The 25,739-nt window shown below is 40.0% G+C and overlaps 1 protein-coding gene and 1 pseudogene across 2 annotated transcripts in view; both read right to left on the bottom strand.

Moving 5' to 3' along the window:
• The window catches only part of FBXO34 (F-box protein 34), a 70,982-nt gene that overhangs the window by 32,848 nt on the left and 12,395 nt on the right, over window positions 1–25,739 (bottom strand). The window lies entirely within an intron of this gene.
• LOC105526070 lies at window positions 18,301–20,051 on the bottom strand (annotated as a pseudogene). Its single transcript, XR_001004016.1, has 3 exons — window positions 19,968–20,051; window positions 18,568–19,367; window positions 18,301–18,509 (listed from the first exon to the last, which is right to left on the bottom strand). The product of XR_001004016.1 is annotated as a charged multivesicular body protein 4b pseudogene (transcript).

Genomic DNA, 25,739 nt, shown 5'->3' with positions numbered 1-25,739 from the left:
TTACCATGGCAGCTTCAAGCTACTAAATGATGTCACTGAACACAGTTCAGAAGAGATGCACAGTATGTATTACTATATAGTATTCACCATATAAACAGAATAAGAGAGCATCCATAATAACAAAATGTAATAAAAACAATTAGAAAGTGATGAGTTTTTAGTATTTATTACTTTGCTTTTTTGAGACAGGGTCTCACTCTGTCACCCAGGCTGGAGTGCGGTGGCACAATCTCGGGTCACTGCAACCTCTGCCTTCCCAGGCTCAAGGGCTTCTCCCACCTCAGCCTCTCAAGTAGCTGGGACTACAGGCATGCACGACCTCGCCCAGCTAATTTTTTATATTTACCTTGGTTTTTTATATAACTTATTTAACTACAAATTTGTATAATTTTAAATAATTTTTATATTTAGCAACTGGCTTGCAAAATTTCTGAAAATTTAGCAATTGGCTCTGATAAGCTAGTATGAACCAGCTCTAACACACCACTGACCAGAGCCCCCTCTACCCCTTTCCAAAAGGCTGACACAGTAAGGCCTTGATTTCCAGGGAGGGGAAACTGGAAGAGACTTCTGTGGGAAATGTGATCAGCCATTATTCTAAAAGGAGAAACAACACACAGATACTGAAAAATTCCCCAGTCTAAATTTGCCAGCCAGATCATCCCCCACTGAAGCTCAGTTGATAAGCCATACTTGCATATTCAGAGCTTCTAATCAATTTTTTAAAAATCTCACTATTGAATATGAGCAAACAGCTAGACATCTCTAGCATAAAAGAGATAAAAACAAGAAAAGTTGGAAAAAAGAGAAAGCAGGAACAACTTTATAGGCGTGTGACTTTGGCAGTCATGCAGAGCCATGGACTTTGAGTCTGATAATTGGTTTAATGCTCTGCTGTTGCGTCTTTAAATTCTTTTACGGGGTTTTTTTTTTTTTCTTGGAAGATGGTCCTGCTCTGTTGCCCAGGCTGTAGGGCAGTGGCATGATCTCAGCTCAATGCACCTCAACCACCCAGGTTCAAGTGATCCTCCCACCTCAGCCACCTGAGTAGCTGGGACTATAGGTATGTGCCATTGTGCTCGGCTAATTTTTTTTTTTTTTTTTTTTTTTGGTAGAAACAGGGTTTTGCCATGTTGCCCAGGCTGGTCTCGAACTCCTGAGCTCAAGGGATTCACCCACTTCTACCTCCCAAAGTGCTGGGATTACAGATGTGAATCACTGCCCCAGCTAATTTTTTTTTTTTAATTTTTGTAGAGACGGGGTTTCACCATTTTGCCCAGTCGGGTTTCAAACTCCTGAGCTCAAGCAATCGACCCACCTTGGCCTCCCAAAGTGCTGGGATTACAGGCGTGAGCCATTGCACCCAGCCTGTAGTGGAATTGTTTGATAAATGCTGAACAAGGGACTCTACATTTTCATCCTGTACTCAGCCCTGCAAATTATGTAGGCAATTCCTGATAGAGACCATGCAGCCAGAAGAAACCTCTGGAGAAAAACAAATCATTATCTTCAGAAATATTAAGAGAAAATAATCAAATAAGAAGAGCAGTATGCTACAAAAAAAAAAAAAAAAAAAAAAGACTAAAAGAAGATACAGGGCAAGCACAAGCATGCTTTCTCAGTAGAAATGAAAAACTCAAAAAAATACAAAGAAATGAAAAACTCAATAGAAAAGGAGGAAAACATTGGAAGACCAGTCCAAAATGCTCAATATCTGAATAACAAGGTTCAAGAGAAAACTAAGGAAGAAAAAAGGAGGCGAGAAAGTCATCAACAAAATAACGCAAAAGTAGTTCCCAGACTGCAAGGGTTCATAATTACTCACAATGATGGAAAGGATTCATTAAGTATTCAGCATCAAGTGCCTCACGACATTAAGGCACATTATTGTGAAATTTCTAATGCTGAGGGACAAAGAAAAGAACTGATAACATGAAAAATCAGGAATCAGAATGGCTTAGGTCTTCAGGAGCAATGCAGAAAGCATAGAAGAAACTAGAAAACAATGGAGCTTCCCTTTAATATTCCAAAGGAAAATTTTCAAGCTAAAATTCTATGCCCAGCCATACAATCGATTAAGAGTAAGAACAGAGTAAGACATTTTCAGCCTACTAGGATCTCAAAGTTTAACTTATATAAACCCTTTCACATGCAGCTACTTGGAGAACCTGTTCTACCAAGATGAAAGACTAAACCAAGAAAGAAGACATGAAATCTAAAAAACAGGTAATGCAATGCAAAGAGGTAATGAGTATCTCTAAGGTGCTGGTAAAGGGAAGTCCCAGGATAACAGGTATGCATAAACCCAGTACGCAACCAGTCCAGATGGGAACACATCTTCAGGAATATGAAGATAAGAGAATACTTGAAGTGCCTGACCTTCCTGAAAGTAAATAAGGACAAGTTACAATTTAAAATAAATTAGTGAGAAGTTAACAGAAAAGTAAACAATAAAGAAAAATACAAATTTCATGGAAAACCAAAAGTAATAAAGTAAAAGTAGTCATGATTACTACATGGCCTACCTGTGAATAGCACTTTCAGTCTTAATGTGTCAACACTGAATACTAGTCTAAGCAATGTTATAAATACCTATATAGCAGGGAAATGGGGGGACAAAAATATTCCTGGGGATGAGAAAAAAGAACTAAATCCTCATGTGCCACAATGGGAAATCAAAAATCTGAAGCTGAGAAATCAAGAAATCAGAACACAAGAATGCTGTTAAGAACATGAAGGTAAATGCAAAAATAATAAGCTAAAAGAAAGCCTCCAGGAGGGATAAGTGCGGGGAATGAAGTGGGAGAAAGACTGATGCTTTTCAAAACAAGTCTTAAACAGCTATCAACTAAACTATGCACATTTAATATTTCAATCAAAAACACAATGTAAAAGCATAAGAATAGTGATAAAAGTTCAAAACGTTTTAGTTTTTTTTTTTTCAGATTAAATTTTTCCAACAAGGTTTTTCTTTCATTTGTTGTATTCTCCAATTTTTCTATAACAAAAATTTAATGCTTGTATAATCAAAACTCAGTATTATCATCTTACTATCATTTTATACATAGCTGTTACTAGTGTCTGATATTCGCGATCATCTGTAACTCCATTTTCAGCTGTTCCTATGTCATATGATACCCAACCCATTTCCAGGGAATAAGACTCAAGGGAAGACAAACATGTATGTGATACCCAATCTGGCACACCTCAGGAAGATAGCAGCTTCCCTTCCAGGAGGTAGCTTGGTAGTTTATACCAAGGTGTGTACTTGGGTAACTCTTTATCTCACATTAGGTTTCCCTCCACAAGGCTACAGTCTGTCAAAGCACTGTAAGACCATCCGTTTCCACTTAAGTTGTGAGAAACTGATAAACACAATAAACTCTAGAATGTGCCCTAAGGTAGCAACAAAATCCTTTTTTTTTTCATATCTTTATTATTCCCAACACTAAATTACAGGTTTTCAGGGCTGGGCGTGGTGGCTCATGACTGGAATCCCAACACTTTGGGAAGCCTAATTGTAAGGATCACTCGAGCCTAGGAATTCCAGACCAGCCTGGGCAAAAAAGGGAGACCTCAGCTCTCAAAAAAATTAAAATAAAAAAAATTGCCAGGGATGGTGGCATGCCTGTGGTCTTAGCTGCCTGTGAGGCTGAGTTGGGAGAATCACTTTGAGCCTGGAAGGTCGAGCCTGCAGTAAGTTGTGATCATGCCACTGCACTCCAGCCTGCATGGCAGAGCAAGACCCTGTCTCACACACACACAAAGTTTCCAGTATATGTGATATGGTTAGGCTTTGTGTCCCCACCCAAATCTCATCTTGAATTATAACCCCCATAATCCCTGCATGTCAAGGGAGAGAGAGAGCAGATGGAGGTAAATGAATCATGATGGGGGTGGTTTCCCCCATGCTGTTTTCAAGACAGTGAGGTCAGTTCTCACGAGATCTGATGGTTTTACAAGTGTTTGGTAGTTCCTCCTGTGTTCATTCTCCCTCCTGCCACATTGTGAAGAAGGTGTCTGCTTCTTCACCTTGTGCCATGATCGTAAGTTTCCTGTGGTCTCCCAGCCAAGTGGAACTGTGAGTCAACTAAATCTCTTTCCTTTATAAATTACCCAGTCTCAGGCAGTTTTTTTATAGCAGTGTGAGAACAGACTAATATAGTACATTGATATCAAGAGTGGAGCACCACTATAAAAATACCTGACAATGTGGAAGCAACTTTGGAACTGGGTAACAGGCAAAGCTGTTGTCCACCACGCCCAGCTGGAACAGTTTGGAGGACTCAGAAGAAGACAGGAAGATGTGGGAAAGTTTGCTGAATGGCTCTGACCAAAATGTTGATAGTGATATGGACAATGGAGTCCAGGATGAGGTGGTCTCAGATGAAGAGGAGGACTTATTAGGAACTGGAATAAAGGTGACTCTTGCTATGTTTTAGCAAAGAAACTGGTAACATTTTGCCCCTACCTTAGAGATCTATGGAACTGTGAACTTGAGACAGATGATTTAGGGTATCTCGTGGAAGAAATGTTTAAGCAGCAAAGCTTAAGAGGTGACTTGGATGCTCTTAAAAGCATTCAGTTCTATGCATTCACAAAGAGATGGTTTGGAATTGGAACTTATATTTAAAAAGGAAGTAAAGCATAAAAGTTTGGAAAATTTGCAGCCCGGTGATGTGACAGAAAAGAAAAATCCATTTTCTGAGGAGAAATTCAAGCCAACTACAAAAATTTGCATAAGTAACAAGAAGCCAAATGTTAATTGCCAAGATGATGGGGAAAATGTTTCCAGGGCATGCCAGAGGTCTTCACAGCAGCCCCATCCCATCACAGGCCTAGAGGCCCAGGAGAAAAAATGGTTTCCTGGGCCAGGCCCACAGTCTTGCTGCTTTGTGCAGTCTCAAGACTTGGTGCCCTGCATCCCCACTGGGGTGAAAATGGGGCAACGTACAGCTCAGGCCATTGCTTCAGAGGGTGCAAGCCCCAAGCCTTGGCAGCTTACACATGGTATTGGGCCTGTGGGTGCATAAAAGTAAAAAACAGGTTTGAGAACCCCTGTCTAGATTTCAGAGGATGTATGGAAACATCTGGATGATCAGGCAGAAGTCTGCTGCAGGGTGGAGCCCTCATGGAGAACCTCTGCTAGGGCAGTGTGGAAGGGAAATGTGGGGTCAAAGCCCCCACACAGAGTCCCCACTGGGGTACTGCCTAGTGGAGTTGTGAGAAGAGGGCCACCATCCTCCAGACCCCAGAATGGTAGGGCCACTGACAGCTCGCAGCGTGCTTCTGGAAAAGCCACAGATACTCAACGCCAGCCCGTGAAAGCCTCTGGGAAGGGGGCTGTACCCTGCAGAGCCACAGGGGTGGAGCTGCCCAAGGCCATGGGAGCCTAAATCTTGCATCAGTGTGACATAGATGTGAGACATGGAGATCATTTTGGAACTTTAAGGTTTTTTTTTTTTCTTCCTTTTTTGAGACAAGAGTCAAGAGTCTCACTCTGTCTCCCAGGCTGGAGTACAGAGACATGATCTCAGCTCACTGCAACCTCCGCCTCCCAGGTTCAAGTGATTCTCCTTACTCAGTCTCCCGAGTAGCTGGGATTACAAGCACATGCCACCATGCCCAGCTAATTTTTGTATTTTTAGTAGAGATGGAGTTTCACCATGTTGGTCAAGCTGGTCTCGAACTCCTGACCTCGTGATCTGCCTGCCTCAGCCTCCCAAAATGCTGGGATTACAGGCATTAGCCACCATTATCTGGCCAAAACTTTAAGATTTAATGAATAATTAGCTGGGCGTGGTGGTGGGCACCTGTAATCTCAGCTACTCGGGAGGCTAAGGCAGGAGAATCACTTGAACTCAGGAGGCGGAGGTTGCAGTGAGCTGAGATTACACCACTGCACTCCAGCCTGGATGACAAGACCCAAACTCCCTCTCAAAAAAACAAACAACAAAATGAAAAAAGGATTTAATGACTGCCCAGCCAGATTTTAGACTTACATGGGACCTGCAGGCCCTTTGTTTTGGCTAATTTCTCTCATTTGGAACAGGAACATTTACCCAGTGCCTGTATCTGATCCACTGTATCTTGGAAGTAACTAACTTGCTTTTGATTTTACAGGCTGCTAGGCAGAAGGGACTTGCCTCGTCTCACATGACACTTTGGAGTTGGACTTTAGAGTTAATGCTGGAATGAATTAAGATTTTGGGGGGGCTGCTGGGAAGGCATGATTGGCTTTGAAATGTGAAAGGGACATGAGATTAGGAGGGGCCAGGAACACAATGATATGGCTGGGCTTTGTGTTCCCACCCAGCTCTCATCTTGAATTATAATCCGCATAATCCCCACATGTCAAGGGAGAGAGCAGGTGCAGGTACAAACATGGGGCAGTTTCCCCCATGCTGTTCTCATGATAGTGAATGAATTCTCACAAGATCTGATGGTTTTGCAAGTGTCTGCTAGTTCCTCCTGTGTTCCCTCTCCCTCCTGCCACATTGTGAAGAAGGTACCTGCTTCACCTTCCACCATTAAGTTTTCTGAGTCCTTCCAAGTCATGTGGAACTGTGAGTCAATTAAACCTCTTTCCTTTATAAATTACAGTCTTGGGCAGTTTTTTACAGCAGTGTAAGAATGGACTAATACAATATGTAAATTGCAACATGCAGTATATTGTTTTAATGCAATCAAACAGCATTTGTTCTTATTTTGTCTTTATATATGTCAGGTTGGATTTTTTTTTTTTTTTCTTGCAGTGATAGGATGACTCTTATCTAGCTAGAAAAGTTAGTGTGGTCAGAGTTTATAAAACACTTCAGATAAGAAAACACTAACACATCTTGTATTTACCTCCAAATTTGATGATGGTTATCACAGGATGTTTAAGAAATTTGCTTAGCAAAGAGAATAGAAGCAATCTGCAGATAGATATAGTCCAGCCAAGGCAGATACACATGTTTTCACTTATTCCCTTAAGAGTGATTTGGTTTGTATGGATTTGGTATAAAATCATTTCTGGATTTAAGGAAAACTAAACAAGGTTTTACAGCTTGCTATGTTGGTAGGCAGGCAGCCATGAAGAAACCCTAATCTAAAAGATTCCTTTTACACTTAAAATTGAGGTAGGATAGACATACCTGAAGGCATAGTCTACATTTCTCATCTTCATTCTTCTTAATGAGGCCAAAAATTATCCTGTCTCCATTATTAATCAGCAAACCCTGGTTTGGTGGTGTGACCTGCAGGTCCATGAGCACTCCCCACTTCCACTCTAACAATAGTAAAATACTCTACTCTATTGGCATGAAATGCTACTTGAATTTTTCTCTCAACTGGCAACAAAAGTAACCTATTACTAGCATTTCTCTTTTTCTCAAAGCCAAATTAGATTTTGCCAATTTACACAGAGAACAAACGTACTTCCACATTAATAGCTATTACCAACTTGGTCTTATTCAAACCTTTATGTTCACACCCCAGTACTTTAGGTAAACAGTACTAATCTCTTGTCCATTCTAGATAGCTCACAGGCTTCAAGGAAGCTCATCTGGTTTCTTGCTACCTCCATCCATCCCCATTTCAACCTTCCCAAAAAAGCAATTCAAGTTTTTTGTTCTGTTTTTGAAACAGCTTACTTTTTCCATCCTGAGTTTTCCCAAACTATTTCAGGGTTCTGACAATTCTGCCAGTGACTAAGTCTTCTCCTGGGAAGAGCTGCCTCATTATCACTATTAAAAACAGTCACTCCTAATACTGACTGATAAGAATCAGAAAACCCATTGTAACTCAATGCAAATCCCACTCTACCCAATCTAAAGATAAATGCATTACGAATGTAATAACAGGCTCAACAAAGGACAGAACTCCAGCAGTCTTTGTGTCACAATGAAGCTACTGAGTTTTGTATGGATTTCTAATTATTACAAATATGAAGAATTTGTTACCATTTCCTCCCTCAAAACCAGTTAGTATGTAAATTACTAGCAGCCAAGCAAGCAAAAAAATAAAAAACAGAAACACAAAAATTCAGCAGTGAATGTTCTAATATTTTTAAAGTAATGCAGCCTTCCAACTGATTTTCTGTTTCAGAAATAATTTTATGCAGTACATGTGTTGTGTGGGTAACTTTTGTTCTTGGCAAGCTAGTCCTCCTGCTTAAAAAATCAGATCTAAGTTTAAATAAGAGGTCTTCTCCTAACCCCTCAAATGGAACAACTGTTTAGAAGCTTAATTCTTGCAAAAAGGATATCCAAATAATCATAAATTTATTTTTATCATCATTTTGCTCTATCTAGCTTGCTCTGTACTAGAGGAATGTGACACAATCATAGCCCATCGTTCTGGAAACCTGAGACACTGCTGTAGAGACATCTCCCCCATCCACACACCGCCACACTCCTGCAAAAAAAACAGCAGTGTCCAGAAAGTTTTCTTCACATCAACCTTGGCCATTTTGTATTCACAGGAATATTCACAGTGTGTAAAGGAATTCACAGGAATATTCACAGTGTGTAAAGACTATAAACTCCTATAATACTTTTTTGAAGCAAAAAGTGTGTATACCCACACACACACACAGAATACCAATTATATTCAAACACAGTTAAAATAGTTTCAAAAACTAATGATATTAAGTAAATACATGTTTTTTTTTAAACATATTAAATAACAAGCTCTAATAACAGGTCTACTAATTACCATAATTTCCAAATGGTAATCAACACAAATGGTATTTTCATGATGTCTGCAAGAACTACAATGTAGTAAGAAAATAGCTGTGATTTCTGTTGATGACAAAATCACAGGTACTGGTAGTACTGCAGTGGTTAGAAATGCTACATTTCAGTCGGAGACTAGCAAAAATGAGTAACTTTTTTCTCAAATTCAGAGACCTCTGAAGCTTTTAAACCATAATCATTCTCAAGCATTTAAAGAGGTACTGAGATCTCTTGGTTCAAACTCTTCATTTTAAAGATGAGGGAATTAAGGAGGAATCTGATGATATTGCTTGCCTAGAGTATCTTGATTCCAAATCAGGAATCACTGGGTATTGTTTACAGTAAACCACTGTTTTCTTCTGAAAACCTGAACCTCAAATCTAGCAATACTTGGCAGTTACAATAGAGAGTAAAGAACAATATACTTCAAGGTAAGAAAATCTATTATAGTTTCTATGTGCACCTCAGTTTCATCATCTGTAAAATAAAGATAACTAACCTGACTATGGAAGAACCTTAACATGAAAACCAAAATTTAAAATCCACGTTAAGTACTACAGCGAGGCAATGAATTACATGAATTACATGAGAAATTGGACGAGTTATTCTTTTTCCTTAGTGTACTTTAAGTATTATCAAATACTATTTCATACATTAAATATCTTTAAAACTATCCAGTAGATCTCCTGAAAAACAAACTGACTTTAGTAATAAGCCTCTTCCAATGAAAAATATGTTTAGAACAAAAAACTAGCTTTGGAGTCAGATATGTGCCTGTAATAAGATATATGCCTGCAATTCTATGCAAAATGCTTGTTTTCTCTGACCCTCTGTATTAGCCTGTTCTCGCACTACTAATCACAATCATAGCAGAAGGTGAATGAGGTGCAAAGTCACATCTTACACGGCAGCAGGCAAGAGAGCTTGTGCAGGGGAATCCCATTTATAAAACCATCAGATCTCGTGAGACTTACTACCACGAGAACAGTATGGGAGAAACCTGACCTCACGATTCAATTATCTCCACCTGACCCTGCCCTTGACACATGGGGATTATTACAATTCAAGATGAGATTTGGGTGGGGGCACAGCCAAACCATTTCATCCTCCATTTCTGAATCAGTAAAATGGGAATAAATGCTAACAGTCATACGAGATTGCCATGAAGGTCATTAAATGCCAGTCCCCTTCTCTTAAAGGTATCCATGAAAAATAATATAACTTAGAGGTAACCTCCTAAAGCAACAAGGAAACTTTTCTAATTTCTGCATTATATTTACTTTTTCCTCCATCACTTGATAAAGTTACTTTAAATTAGAATAAAATAGGACACAAAAAAACCTTTGCTCATGTCAGTACATTATCTCTCAGCAACTTAAACACTCAAACCGACGGCCATTCTTTCTACCTGGTTTATAAAGAAATTACACAGAAAGATGTGCAGTGAAGGAAAGGGATTATAACCAAATTTTCAAACCAGACAGAATTAAATAAACATTTGGACGACAAGAGTCACACGAAATAATTTAACAGCTTATGTGTTTAATCACAGAAGAGGGGGGAAAAAAATGCCAACAGCAGCAATGCCACTCACCTTCCCACACATCATTTTGCCTGCCTCCACGAAAAGAATTCAAAGAGGTCCACTCTAGGCAAGTTACAGTGACAAACATGCAAACACATTTTAGTTGACTAGAAAAAACATACAGAAAATATAGTAGGTAGTCCAGACAACACAAAAGGCTAGTAGTACAAAGCAGATCTGCTAAACAGAGGGGCGGAAAAAAGAACCATTATCTGTCATGCCCTCCTGTCACACCCTTTTATTTGTAGCCATAACTGCAAGCTGTTTTAAAGACAATGGCAATGGATGAAGGGTACCTTCATGCTGTGCCAAAGCACACATACGTAGCAATTCAGAACAATCAGTCTTGCTTTCATGAGAGCAAAGGGTGCAGCCAAATGAAATGGGTGGGTACCATATTAAACAATCTCAGAATTAACTAATAGGATATAGGAAAAAATTATTCCAATGCAGATGCTAAGTTCCCTTCCTCCTTTACACAATAAAATTTTTTACTATTTGAAAAGCACTACTTGAGAAAGGTTTCCATTTACTAAGACCTAAATATGGCCTGTTTTTGTGATGGAGTCTCACTTTGTGGCCCAGGTTGAACTGCAGTGGTGCAATCTCAGCTCCCTGCAACCTCCACCTCCCAGGTTCAACTAATTCTCCTGCTTCAGCCTCCCAAGCAGCTGGGATTATAGGCGTGTGCCACCACGTCTGGCTAATTTTTGTATTTTTAGTAGAGACAGGGTTTCACCATGTTGGCCAGGCTGGTCTCATCTCCTGACCTCAAGTGATCTGCCCCCTCAGCCTCCCAAAGTGTTGGGATTACACTCGTGAGCCACCACACCCAGCCAGCCTGTTTTTAAACAAAGGTTTGAAAGACCACGTACCATTTCCTTGTATAATTTGTTAAAATATATGCACTGGATGTTGGATTTGACATCATGTAATTTCAAAATTATGCTGTGTAGAAATGACTTTAGTGGAAACCTTTAAAAACATGTAAGCATTGTGATTCTAAAGAAAATCACTTGTTCCACAAAGTGCAAACTGAATGAAGCCAACAAGTAACAACATAAAGTCTAATGTGTGGTTTGTTGTGGGTTTCTACTGCTTTTATTCCTTAGGAAACAAATTATTCTCCCATATGGTTTCCCTGACTCCATTTTCCCTAATCCTAGTAAGTCCAAAACATTAAGCAATTAAGCAACTTTCTGGAAGTTTAGTGTTCACATAACTCAACTTCACGGCTTACTACGAGCTGAGCATAAACTCAAATTGTTTTTTTTTCTTTTTTTAATGATTGGGAAAAGAGGAGGACTATGTATTATATACATGCACACATACTTAAGTAGGCCTTTAAGCTAGAATGTAAAGTTCAGTTGATCAAACATTGAACTACTTTACTACTAAGACCACACAGGTTTAAAATGTGATACTTTGTCATTGCGGCTCTGCTGACAGGCTTCAGGGCAAAAATCAGAAAGGAGATGAAAAACCAGCCTCAAAATTGATAAATTACGACTTTACAGCCAAATCAATGTAGCCTTACACATAGATACAGTACTTGCAGTAACGGGGATAAATATAGGGGATAAAATTCAGATCAGGAAAAATCCTGCTATTGAAGCTGATTCAGTAAAAATTTTTGTAACGTAATTTTATTGCTGACTTTCCCCCTCCCCTGTACGACTCCTATTGTAGAGGTTTCTTTTAAAGCTTTTTTTTTTTTTTTTTTAAGGAATGCAGTGGCACAATCTCGGCTCACAACCTCTGCCTCCTGGGTTCAAGCTATTCCGCCTCAGCCTCCCAAGTAGCTGGGGACTACAGACATGCACTGTCACACCCGGCTAATTGGTATATTTTTTGGTGGAAATGGGGTTTCACTATGTTGCCCAGGCTGGTCTCGAACTCCTGACCTCAAGTGACCCACTCACCTCAGCCACCACGCACTGCGCCCGAACTAAGACTCCTTCTTTTTTTTTTTTTTTGAGATGGAGTCTTGCTCTGTCACCAGGCTGGAGTGTAGTGGGGCAATCTCAGCTCACTGCAACCTCCACCTCCTGGGTTCATGCGATTACTCCCCCCTGCCTCAGCCTCCTGAGTAGCTGGGACTTACAGGCAAGTACCACCATGCCAGGTTAATTTTTTGTATTTTAGTAGAGACAGGGTTTCACCGTGTTGGCCAGGATGGTCTCGATCTCCTGACCTCGTGATCCGCCCACCTTGACCTCCCAAAGTGTTGGGATTATAGGCATGAGCCTCCAGGCCCGGCCAAGACTCGCTTTTGAAATAGTCTTTTTCATTTGCCATTCCAATGCACTAATTAGGATGTTTATTTGAGGTTAAATGCTGGTGTGAGAGAAATCTATTGCTCAAACTAAACTGAAAGGGAAGTTGATTGAAAGAGGAGTTTGGCAACTCCTGCCCTAATATACTCAAGAATAGGAACAGACTATGATAATTTTCACCAAAAAGTACAAAAACACAATAGGTTAAAAATACATTTTAAATAAATCTTTTTTAAAAAGATTTTGAAAAACCAAACCTGTCTTATAGAGCTCCAAACCTAGAAAGATTATTACAATAAAAATGGGCTAGGTTGGGTTGGGCACAATGGCTCAAGCCTATAATCAACACTTTGGGAGGCTGAGGTGGGAGGATCACTTGAGGCCAGGAGTTCAAGACCAGCCTGGAAAACACAGCAAGACCTCATCTCTACTAAAAATGTAAAAATTAGCAGGACACGGTGGTATGCACTTGTGGTCCCAGCTACTCCAGAGGCTGAGGCAGAGGATCACCTGAGCGCAGGAGTTTGACCTTGCAACGAGCCAAGATCATGCCACTGCACTCCAGCCTGAGTGACAGAGCAAGACCTTGTCTCAAAAAAGGAAAAGCGGGGTGGGGGACTGGCTGGGTGCTACAGCTCATGCCTATAATCCCAGCTTTCTGAGGCGGAAGAGGACTGTTTGAGGCCAGGAGTTTGATACCAGCCTGGGCAACATAGTGCGATCCTGTCTCTACAAAAAATTTTTAAAAAAGTAAAAGAGAAAGATTTTCAAGGATGAGAATAATCATGATGACGTTAATGAGTTGAAGAGCTGGTGTTTCAAGTACTGAAAATAATCTGCTATTCCTAACATAAAAAGTACAGCACTCAATACATGGTAGAGTTTTTACTGTTTTTAATGATAGAAATGAGGTTACCATAGTAAAAGCTAAAATCACAAGCATAAACATAGACTTAGAGCTAGTTTCATTAGAATTAAGATATACACTAACTCATACTAAACAATTTCATCACTTTAACAGCATACATGTCACTGTAACTAGGCAATAAATTCAAACACTATTCCTTCTCCGTATCAGATGGCTTATTTCTGATGTAAAATCACTATCACAAGGGACACAAAACAGAGGGCTTCCCAGTAAGTCTGGTGAAACAACTCTTCTTTACATCAGTACCAGAAGATCCATATAAATCACACTAACCAACGGGAACTGAAACTGACTCTCTATTCACCTCCCTTGCATCTGGACTCTCTCATTTCTTCTTAGGCAGTAACATGGTCCTGGTACACATGGCTTCCTGGCCTCCACACTCACAACACTTGTCTGAATCCGCTGAATTCACATCATTCTCCCTTTCACAAAAGTTATTCTTTTTATTAAGAGGGAGTGGGAAGCAAAATGAGGAAGAAAATTAAGGGGTTTTTTTAAGAAAGAATATAAAGAAAGAAAAGCATGTTCCCATAAATTCCCAGAAACTTTACAACTATTACAAAAAAAAGAGATAAGAATGGGAGGGGGGAGTTGTCCTAGCTACCAAATTCACTTTGTGATACTTGATAAAAGCTGGTCTACTTAGTAAATTATGATATCATGACCTTAGATATACCCATTTACACATATAAGACACTCTCTCCTCCCCAAATTTTTAAAGCAAAATAGCATCTTAATTCCTCCTATAAAGCCTGGATTCTGCCCTAAGAGAAGCTACATCTTAGTTCTATGGCCTTGGGCATGTCACTATTTCTGAGTCTGACATTTCATAGAGCTGTGATGAGGGTTAGATTACTTAGCACAGTATCCAGCTGATACTATAATTATGCAGGTTCACCCTGTCTACTTTGTTCAAAGCAAATCAAAATTAGTGCTCATTCTTGCATCATCTTTTTTCACAGCTGACAGTTCTTATAATGGTGCTAACACACAGTGAAGTACTCAAAATTTAAATAGCCCATGCTTAAAAAAAAAAAAAAAGCCTGTAAAGAGAAATTAATGCACATTAAAACATACTATTCTGTTTTCAGAATTTATTCCAGAAGAGAAACTATCTTTGCCTAAATTAAAGATCTTTAGGGGGCAAAACACTGGTGGCAAGACTTGCTCACCTCAGCAGTATTCAATCCCGTATCAGCCGACAAGCCCTGACAACTATTAGTCTCTTTACTACTTCCACTATTCACCAAAAAAAGGAAACACAGCTAGTGCAAACCAAAAGCAAGTCCCTAATTCTTTCCTGCATTTGCCCCAAAACTACTTATATTAGATTTTAAAAGATTTTCCAAAGAAAACAGAATTTCTTAGTCTTTAACCAATTCTTCTCTAAATCCAGGAAACATAAAACTTGTTTCTGTATCTATTAAGTAAGCACTTAGCACTACTTTCTAATTATAAAGCCTACTCTAGCCACAAAGTCTATGAGTAAAACAGCTACTAAAGGAGTTTAAAAGGCTTGAAAAGACTCCTATATCTCCATACTTCCCTGCCCCCAAACAAGATAATACAGGCCAAGTGCAGTGGCTCACACCAGTAATCCTAGCACTTTGGGAGGCCAAGGCAGGAGGACTGCTTGAGGCCAGGCATTCCAGACCAACCTGGGCAACATGGTGAGACTCTGCCTCAATTAAAAAAAAAAAAAAAAAAGACTACACAGTCACTTGATGAGAGCAAGGCTATTTAAAAATTTCTATCCTGTTAACTGCCTAACATCATACAAACTTTCTACACAGCCAGGCGAAGCAAACTAACAGATGACAATTATCCCAGGTCCAAATCTACCTATCTGCCTATCTCTATATAGCTGAAGAGAAATATATTCCAAAACATTACCTCCGTGTAATGTCCTGCTATTCAAACCTAGAAGTTTAGTTGGAATACTCCTATCAGTAAACTGTCTTGAGGTCTCATAAAAGAAACTATCACTTAAGGAGCCAGGACTGCTGCTTTATTTTTGTTCTCAATCGACTTTACACATGTAATTTTGCAACCAGTTTGTATTTCCTTGCTGCTAGAGCTGCATCTACATCTTTTGGAGAGTCTCCTTATTTGGTCCCAGTTTCCTATGGCCTCTGATCTGCTGCTCTGCCTTGCTGGTAATCCAATTATCATTCTTCCTATATGCTTAAAACTGATCTAATGCCTATCTTCTGAACTGTACTATTTGCCAGACAGGGACCAGAGTAGTATGGTGAGGGGAGCCAAGAAAAAGCAGACTGTGGTATGGTACACGTGACATGACTCACCTGTTCTAACTGTTCCATAACCTGTCCTGACCAAGTGGCTCAGATAATACTGCCTGGCTCACTCTGAAAGACTTGTTCTTGATCCCAACCTAACCCATTACACTGGGCATGACATTCCTGGCCATGTGCCTTGTCCCGAAAACTTTCTACTGAAAATAGCAGAGTTTCACAATTAATTATGGCCATACTTACAGAAAAGGAAATTAACATTCAAGTCTCCTCCCTAGATACTTTCTCACTCAAGACCTACCAAAGGCCACCGATATAAATGCAGCAATGCCCTTATTTTACAGATGAGAAAACTATGGTACTTCACTATCTTCACATTTAAGAAAGTAAAACTAACAATACTAGATACTGTATAATGTTAACAAAGAAGTTTTTCTTGTTTTTTTTATTTTTATTTTTTATTTTTTTTTTGAGACAGTGTCTCACTCTGTCACCCAGGCTAGAGTGCAGTGGCACAATCACAGTTCATGGGAGCCTGGACCTCCCAGGCTCAGGTGATCCTCCCACCTCAGCCTCCCAAGTAGCTAGGACTACAGGCACATGCCACCACACCTGGCTAATTTCTGAATTTCTGTTGAGATGGGGGTCTCACTATATTGCCCAGGCTGGTCTCAAACTTCTGGAGACAACCCGTCCTCTCATCCCGGCCTCCCAAAGTACAGGCATGAGCCACCGTGCCCAGCCAAGACGACTCTTTTTAACATTGCCCTACAGAGCTGATTTTCCTTGTTCATTATATGAAAATCAGTCCACTGTAGTAACAAGGAATCTGGTTTACAACTTCTAATTCACTATCATTTCACCTTACAAATTCTCCTTTACCAAAAATAAAAGGCTACACCTTAAATAGTGACTAGCACCATGTGCTTTTGCAGCATTTAAATCAAATCCTAAAATTTACAAAATAACTTTAGTATATTCAAAATTACAAGAATATTTAGTATGCTTAATGGAATATAAAGCTTAATAAAAACACATCATTCATTCTAGACAAAATAATTCCTTCTGGGGAAGATACCTAAAATACTGTGTGGGAAAATGACCGACATTTCATTACAAAGACTTTTGAACTGTTTTAAATTTTACTGTGTGCATATATTATATATTCTAAAACTAAGTATACCTATAGATTCAATCACCAATTTACAGGAAATACAGGACATAAAGAAAGTGTTGAACTGAGCCACAGATGTAATCATTAAAATCCAGACTCTGAGAAACACTAGAACAACATAGTTTCTTCTTTTTTGAGACAGAGTCTTGCTCTGTCACCCAGGCTGGAGTGCAGTGGCACAATCTCAGCTCACTGCAACCTCCGCCTCCCGGATTCAAGTGATTCTTCCGCCTCAGCCTCCCAAGCAGCTGGGACTACAGATGCGTGCCACCAAGGTCCCGCTAATTTTTGTATTTTTTTTTTAGTAGAGATGGGGTTTCACTATATTGGCCAGGCTGGTCTCAAATTCCTGACCTCGTGATCCACCCACCTCGGCCTCCCCAAGTGCTGGGATTACAGGTGTGAGCCACCGCGCCCGGCCACAACATGGTTTCTTGAACAAAAAAAAAAAATAACCAACCAGAGGTAGTAAAACGGACTATAGACTAAAGGATTAGACTTAAAGGTCATTATCAACCAACTGCAAGGTAGAGACTTTATATGGATCCTGATTCAAACCATTACCAAAATAACTATGACATCTGAGACCAATGGATATGTGAATACTAGATACTTAAGATATTAAAGAATGAAGGGGTGATAATGGTATTGTGGATATATACATATGCAGATATAGTCTGTATCTTTAAAAGACAAGGATTCTTTAACATGAGTTATATACATATTATATATGTATATGTAACTCATGTTAAAGAATCCTTATCCATATATAAATATACACACACATACTCATTTTAAATAATCCTTTCCCCCTTTCAAAGATACAGACTAGACTGCCAATAAAATAATATCCACTCTGGAATTTGCCTGAGAGTAATTCAGGAGGAGGAAGTTGGAGGGGAATAGACCAAACAAACTTGGGCATTTGATAATTTGCCCTCCTACATGAGTAGAGTGGTTGATAACTGCTGAAGCTGGGTGATAAGTACATGAGGGTTTCTTATATGGATTCCACCTACTTTTGTTTGAAAATTTCCATAGCAAGTTAGAAAGTCAAACATTTACAAAATGTATGTAAATGAAAAATGGGTCATTTAAAAATGATAACCACAAACTTGAATATATTTTAATATTTTCCATATTTAATATATCTATTTTAATATTTTCAATATTTACCTAATATATTTTAAGATTTTAGATAACAAAAAGGAATCTGAGGATACTAAGACTCAGATCAATCTAAGGCAACAGATCAGTTTTGTTAGGTGGGGATAATGGCACTGTGGTTATGGGGGGGAAGTATCTTTTTAAAAGACACATACCAACGTAATTAGAGCCAACATGACATCTCTAGAATTTGCTTTTTTGGGATTTGCAAACAGTTTATTTTACAGAAATTCAACATTATAAACAGCAGGCACTTCCCCCCCACTGTCCCTCTCCTCCATCCGTCCCCACCCGTCCCACCAGGTGCAGATCATGCTATGCAGAGAGCGAGCAGCAATGCGGTCCCACTGCTTTGGAGTGAGAGTCGAGAGCGATGGAACCTGCCTGCACCACATCCATCCTGCCTGCCTCGCACATGCACACGCCTGCTCGCTGCGCAGATCACCAGAAACCTGGCCCAGCCCGCGCTGGACCCAGCCCACTTCTCCAAATCCTTCATGTTGTCGTCTTCCTCTTCTTTCTTCTTGGCGGGTTTTGATGGTAGGGCTATAGAGGGAACACTTGGTAGAGGGACTGTTTCGGGTCCACTGATTTCCAGCAAATTCTTGTCTAGTTCCTCCTGTTTTAGTTCTTAATTCCACCATGAGCTCATCCTCGTCAAACTTCTCTCCAAACCCTACAGGTTTCGAAATTGCTGTTGAAATCTCCTCCGCAAGTTCTTGCTGGTCAGCAATGTCGTGCATTAACTCATCAACTTTATCGATGTCCATGTTGTCATGTGCCGCCTTCATGGCGTTGGCGGCACAGCCCATGTTCTTGAGCACCTCGTTGTTGGTGTTGGCATTCTCCAGGGCCTGCCACTGGAACTCGATGGTTGATAATGTGCCGTTGATCTGCGCCAGCTGCTTCTCATACCTCTTCTTAACGCTTCGGTGCCTGGAGGGCCGCGCGCTTGTTTTTGGTGCCCTGCTTCTTGGCGGCAGTCAGCTCCTGCTCGATTTTCTTCTCCAAGAACTCCTGTTTCTTGCTGAACATCTCTCCTCCGTGTCCTGCAGCCACTGGATGGCCTCCTGGGGGGTCGGGCCGCCCTTGCCGGCCTTACCCCACTCCAGTCCCGAACAGCGTCCGGAACACCGAGGAACACCTACATGGTTGCTGCTCGCCGCGCCAGCCTTCGCTGCCCCCTCTAGCTCAGCTCGTTCCCAGTCCCGCCGCTCCCTGCCGCTGCAGGCCTCTCCTCCGCCGCCGCCCTTCCCAATTTGCTTTTTTTAAAAGATGAGGACAAGAACAGGTAGGTCAAATGTAGGGGTGGGACAAAACTAACTGCTACAAACATAAGGACTCACTGACTCTACTTCTGTGTATGTTTCCATTTTAAAAAGTAGTAATAACAGTAACAGTAAAATAGATTTCAAGGACTTCCTCCACTCATCCAGGAGGGTAAAAAAAGAGATATAATCCTAGTTCAAATAAGGGTCAAGTATGGGAGAAGGGGAGGAACCACTACACCACGGGTGTTCCATCTTTTGGCTTCCCTGGGCCACAATGGCAGAACTGTATTGGGCCACACAGAAAATACACTAACGATATCTGATGAGCTTAAAAAAAAATCTCAAAAAAAAAACCTCATAGTGTTTTAAGAAAGTTTACACATTTGTGTTGGGCCGCATTCAAAGCCACCACAAGCTGCGGGTTGGACAAGCTTGCGCTACACATTTAACTCACCTGAGTTTCACAAATAATCAGCAGAGGGCGTGGTGAGGGAAGTTTCAACAATGTTCCTTCACTTACTGGAAGCAAAAAAAGTGTTTTGGGAAAAGAATTATTTCCTCCTGCCAGTCCTGCCCTAGACATCCATTTACAAAGAAACTTTCAACATTTCGAAAGTCCAAGAAGTGGACGGCCAGTGTTTGTTTTCCATGGAACAAAGAAAGCTTTCCTAACATCCTAAGACGTACAATTCTGATTATACATACATAGCTTCTGGGTGTGAAAACAGTATTTTTTCATTCCCGGTTTTTTGGCTGTGCTCCAAGGGTTTTTTTTTTTTTTTTTTTTTTTTTTTTTTGAGACGGAGTCTCGCTCTGTCACCCAGGCTGGAGTGCAGCGGCTGGATCTCAGCTCACTGCAAGCTCCGCCCCGTTTACGCCATTCTCCTGCCTCAGCCTCCCCAGTAGCTGGGACTACAGGCGCCCACCACCTCGCCCGGCTAGTTTTTCGTATTTTTTTAGTAGAGACGGGGTTTCACCGTATTAGCCAGGATGGTCTCGATCTCCTGACCTCGTAATCCGCCCATCTCGGCCTCCCAAAGTGCTGGGATTACAGGCTTGAGCCACTGCGCCCGGCCGGGTTTTTTTTTTTTATCAGGTTTTTTTTTTTTAATCAAGTAATCTTTAGTGAGATCCCTTCTTGGGAAGAAGTAGAGGGTTTTTCAAAGACTTTTATGAAAATATTTGCACATACACATTTTAGCATTTCATGTAATGATACCAAGTGTTCTTTGAGGTTCTAAAAAGAAAAACAATCTAAAATTACCTAATCCTGTCAAAATTTCCAACAGAGGCTATCACTACCATATGTAAATCACATAATCGTTTTTGCTAGTAAAGAGAAAGGAAAATTAACATGCTCTGAGCACTTACTATATGTTAAGCATTTAATATGTATTTTAAAGCAAATCTTCCTAACAACCTTAATAGGTGGGTACTATTATTGTCCAAATATTACAGATGAGAAAACTAGGGCACCAAGAGGCTAGTAAGGTGTTAAGTAACTTAGGGCACCAAATAGTAAATGGCAGAACCAGGATGTGAACCCTAGCAGTCTGACTGCAACATTTGAACTACTCTATGTTAATAATGACATAAGAGTTAAAAAGAAATTACTGGCCCGGTGCGGTGGCTCATGCCTGTAATCCCAGCACTTTGGGAGGCCGAGGCAGGCAGATCACGAGGTCAAGAGATGAGACCATCCTGGCTAACACCGTGAAACCCCGTCTCTACTAAAAATACTTCCACACTAAACTAATTACCCAAGAACTACTAGATACAAAAATAACAAAATTTAAAAGTGTTGGAAAGGGGGAGAAAAAGAGAGGGCAAGAACTCTAAATCTTTTGAGAGAAAAGGGCAAGAAAACATTTTAACCAAAAAGAGAAGCTTTGGGGTCATTTTGCTGCTTGAAATATGTATTATATATCCTTTTTCTGTTTTGTTTTTTGAGACAGAGTTTCGCTCTGTCGCCCAGGCTGGAGTGCAGTGGCTTGATCTCAGTTCACTGCAACCTTCACCTCCCAGGTTCAAGCGATTCTCCTGCCTCAGCCTCTCGAGTAGCTGGGATTACATGCAAGCGCCACCATGCCTGGCTAATTTTTGTATTTTTGGTAGAGATGAGGTTTCACCATGTTGGCCAAGCTGGTCTCAAACTCCTGACCAGCTTGTGATGCGCCCACCTCAGCCTCCCAAAGTGCTGGGATTACGGGCGTGAGCCACCATGCCCAGCCCTATATATTTTTTTAATTTCTCATCATTTGCTCTTAGGGTAAAACAAACAAAGCAGCCAGCGAAATCCAATCGTCCAACAAGCCTTTTCTCTGATTAACTGAAGAAATCATTACAAAAGGTTCTTTCTTGCTAGAGGAGTACAGTTTCTCAACAGTTACAAGCAGGATCATTTGAAAATCTATGAATCAGATTGAAATAAAATGAGGATTTCTGAGAAATGTATCAAACAGGCCGTACATGGTTTTCTTTTCAACACTATTTTAAAATATGTGAATATAAACTCTTGCCGTTTTCATGGCATAAACAACACAACAAGAGTTATTCAAAATCTAACTACTCTTAATTAAACCATTTAATTTTGCAGTAGCCCAAGTCTTGGACTATTTTTTTCCCAGCTATGATCAGTGTATGTAATTTTATATTCCATTTTTTTGTACTTATTTCTATGTAATGATTATAATTTAAACGCACAAAATTTAAAAAATTCCTTTACTTTAGAAATTTCCACAAAAATAATTCGATTTTCCTTTTGGAAAACCTTGTTTCTCACACCAATGCCAAAAGATGACTAACCACATCATAAGGTAGAGGTCATGAAGCAAAAATTATTGATCCACACCAATTACAAGTAACTTCTTAAGCAATAAATTATATTTAAACCCACAAAGGATACATCATTTATATCTCCTGGCTGACAGTACAGGTTGAGAATCCCTAATCCAGAAATCTGAAATCCAAACTGGTTCAAAATCCAAAACTTTTTGAGCTCCAACATGATGCCACAAGTGGAAAATTCCATACCCAACCTCATGTGACAGGTCACAGTCAAAACACAGGCACACAACAATGAAGATGACAATGTTAACACAGCAAAAAAAGTGCTTATTGCCGACATGATGCAAAAGCATGATGGGCTTATTAGAGAACTAGAGCAGCATGCATTCATAACAAAACAAATCACGCTGATTTACAAAATCAAAGAATGACTGGTAAGACAAAAACTGTTGTTAATGAGACAAGTGACTCCGGAGGAAATATTTTTAAAAGCCATCTAGCAGAATGCCTTGTCTTCCCTAGAGGCCCCATTTCCTGGTCCCTCAATTGACTCTGATGTTTCTTCCGGCCTTAATAAAACAAACAAACAAACAAAATGTCCAGAAACTTTTTAATCAAAAAATAACATCAGAGGTGGAGACTGAAAGCCTAACCTTATTTGCTGATGCTGTTGCTTAACAGCAGCTACAGATATTCTGGTGATGCTATTGTGCTTAGTTACCCTGAACACATTATTATTCCACTGTATTAATGGTATGTCATACTTTTTACTGTTATTTTTTACTTTTTTCTTATACTTACATGTGAATAAGTAAAAGAAAATGACTGCTTATCAGTAGCATATAAATTCAGTTGAGTGTGATGGTGATGCCAAATAACTACAGACTATGCACATAAGTGACTAAGATTGTGACACCTTTGCTAACAGTTCAGTGTACACAAAACTTTGTTTCCTGAACAAAATTATTTAAAATGTTGTATAAAACTACCTTCAGGCTATGTGTATAAGATGTAAATGATGCTGGGTACAGTGGCTCATGCCTGTAATCCCAGGACTTTGGGAAAGAGGTGGATCACCTGAGGTCAGGAGTTCGAGACCAGCCTGGCCAACATGGTGAAACACCATCTCTACTAAAATACAAAAACTAGCCAGGTATGATGGCACACCTGTAATCTCAGATACTCGAGAGGCTGAGGCATGAGAATCGCTTGAACCCTGGAGGTAGAGGTTGCAGTGAGCCAAGATCAAGCCACTGCACTTCAGCCTGGGCGACAGAGCAAGACACTGTCTCAAAAAAAAAAAAAAAAGTAAATGAAACATAAATGAATTGTTTCAACATGTGTCCTATCTCCAAGATACCTCATTGTGTATATGTGAATATTCCAAATTCCAAAAAAAATCCAAAATCCAAACCACTTCTGGTCCCAAGCATGTAAGATAAGAGATATTCAACCTGTAGTACAAACATCAAATTGTTTTGAACAGGGTTGGAACAAACAAAATCACTTCTCCTTTAAAATCCTTAGTAACTAGTGTGGAAATTTCGTGAGGGGCTTATAATCATTAACCCTATCAGAGTAAATGCTCCTGAGGGCAAAGACTACACTTTCCAATACAGTTATGTGTATTATTCTATAAAGCAGAATTTCAGCAACATAGACTAAAGGAATATTCAAATGTAGAAGACTCAAAAAGTAGGCACACTATTAATATTTGGTAAGTAAACTGAATAGGAGTTTAAAAACAAATACAACGCACAAGGAAATAAAACTAAGCATTATTTCAAGATATCTACACCACAGCCATACAATGCAAATGACAAATGTCTTGAAGAAAGCCAAAAATTACACCGAGGTTCATTAATGAAGGCTTGATATGGTTTTCTTCTAAAGGGGAAAAAAACTAAGTTTGTGTCTGCCAAGAACACTAAATTGAATTCACATCGAATCTTCAAGAATATCACTGTTACTTTAACAAACCAAGAAGTCTAACATCCTTTAAAAGTAGAAAGATGGGAAATTACACTCATTTTTTACAAATTGGGAAGGGAAAGAGGTAGAGATTAATTTTCTCTTCTAAGTTATCAATTTGGAAGGGAAAAAAATGACCTAATCAAATTTTCATACAGCATTATCCATGAATACTAAATAAGCAGCATAAATACAAGCACGGGCATTACTCAAATTCAATTCTAACCAAGTTTGACTGAACATCTGACTTATGCAAGACTGAACTTATGCAAGAGTCCAAAATCTTAACACTTTTAACAGGAATTCTCACTGGATTATGACTTCGGTAACACCAACATGTATTTAAATCATAGCCATTAAACATGAGAAACATGAACAAGTGTTCACTTCAACAAGTGTTCGCTGAAAGGAAAACTTGAAACACCTGAAAAGACCTTTAATGAAATAAAACTGGAATGTTTAAGTAGACCAACAAATGAGCTGGCAGGAAGATTTTAATTGCTAAAACTGTTATCTTTTTATTTAAAGAGGCATGTTCTCCTTCTTGTTATGTCCCTTAAAAGGGGATGGAGGAAATCCCATGAAATGTTCATAACGGAATTTTTTTTTTTTTAAGAGATAGGGTCTCACTATGTTGCCAATGCTGGACAGCAGTGGTTATTCACAGGCACAATCCCACTACTGATGAGCATGGGAGTTTTGACCTGCTCCATTTCTGACCTGGAGACCTCCCTTCACCCCTCTTTAGGTAACCTGCTGTTCCTCAACTCCTGGGAGAAGGAACAATTCTTTTTATTTTTTTCTTTTGAGATGGAGTTTCGCTCTTGTTGCCCAGGCTGGCGTGCAATGGCAATCTCAGCTCACTGCAACCTCTGCCTCCTGGGTTCAAGCAATTCTCCTGAATCAGCCCAAGTAGCTGGGATTCCAGGCAGGCGCCACCACACCTGGCTAATTTTGTATTTTTAGTAGAGTCGGGGTTTCTCCATGTTGGTCAGGCTGGTCTCAAACTCCCAAACTCACGTGATCCGCCCACCTTGACCTCCCAAAGTGCTGGGATTACAGGCATGAGCCACTGCACCCAGCCGGAACAATTCTTAAAAGAAGCTTTACAACTCCTCATCTTTGCAATTTTTTTTTTAACCTCATTTGGCCAGAAAGAATGTTCTCTGCATTTTAAAATAGGACAATTAAAAGCAAGATAAACATGGTAAAGATTCACAAAATGAAACAAGACAACTGCAATAAGAACTGAGGTGAGGCCAGATATGGTGCTCAAGCCTGTAATCTCAGCACTTTGGGAGGCTGAGGAGGGAGGATCACTTGAGCCTAGGAGTTCAAGACCAGCCTAGGCAATGGCGTGAAACCCTATCTCTGCAAAAGATACAAAAATTAGCTGGATGTGGTGGCACATGCCTGTAGTCCCAGCTACTCAGGAGGATGAGGTGGAAAGATTGCTTGAGCCTGGGTGGTTGAGGCGCACTGAGCTGAGAACGCACCACTACACTCTAGCCTGGGTGACAGAGAACCTGTCTCAAAAAAAAAAAAAAAAAGTAACATAAACAACATTTTAGGTAACCACAAACACTCGAAATCCAGAGGCTAGGT

This window comes from Colobus angolensis, unplaced genomic scaffold (genome assembly GCF_000951035.1).
Source record: "Colobus angolensis palliatus isolate OR3802 unplaced genomic scaffold, Cang.pa_1.0 Scaffold57, whole genome shotgun sequence".
Classification (NCBI taxonomy): Eukaryota; Metazoa; Chordata; class Mammalia; order Primates; family Cercopithecidae; genus Colobus; species Colobus angolensis.
Note: the sequence above shows the minus strand (reverse complement) of the source record. Positions and strands in the feature narration are given on the sequence as shown.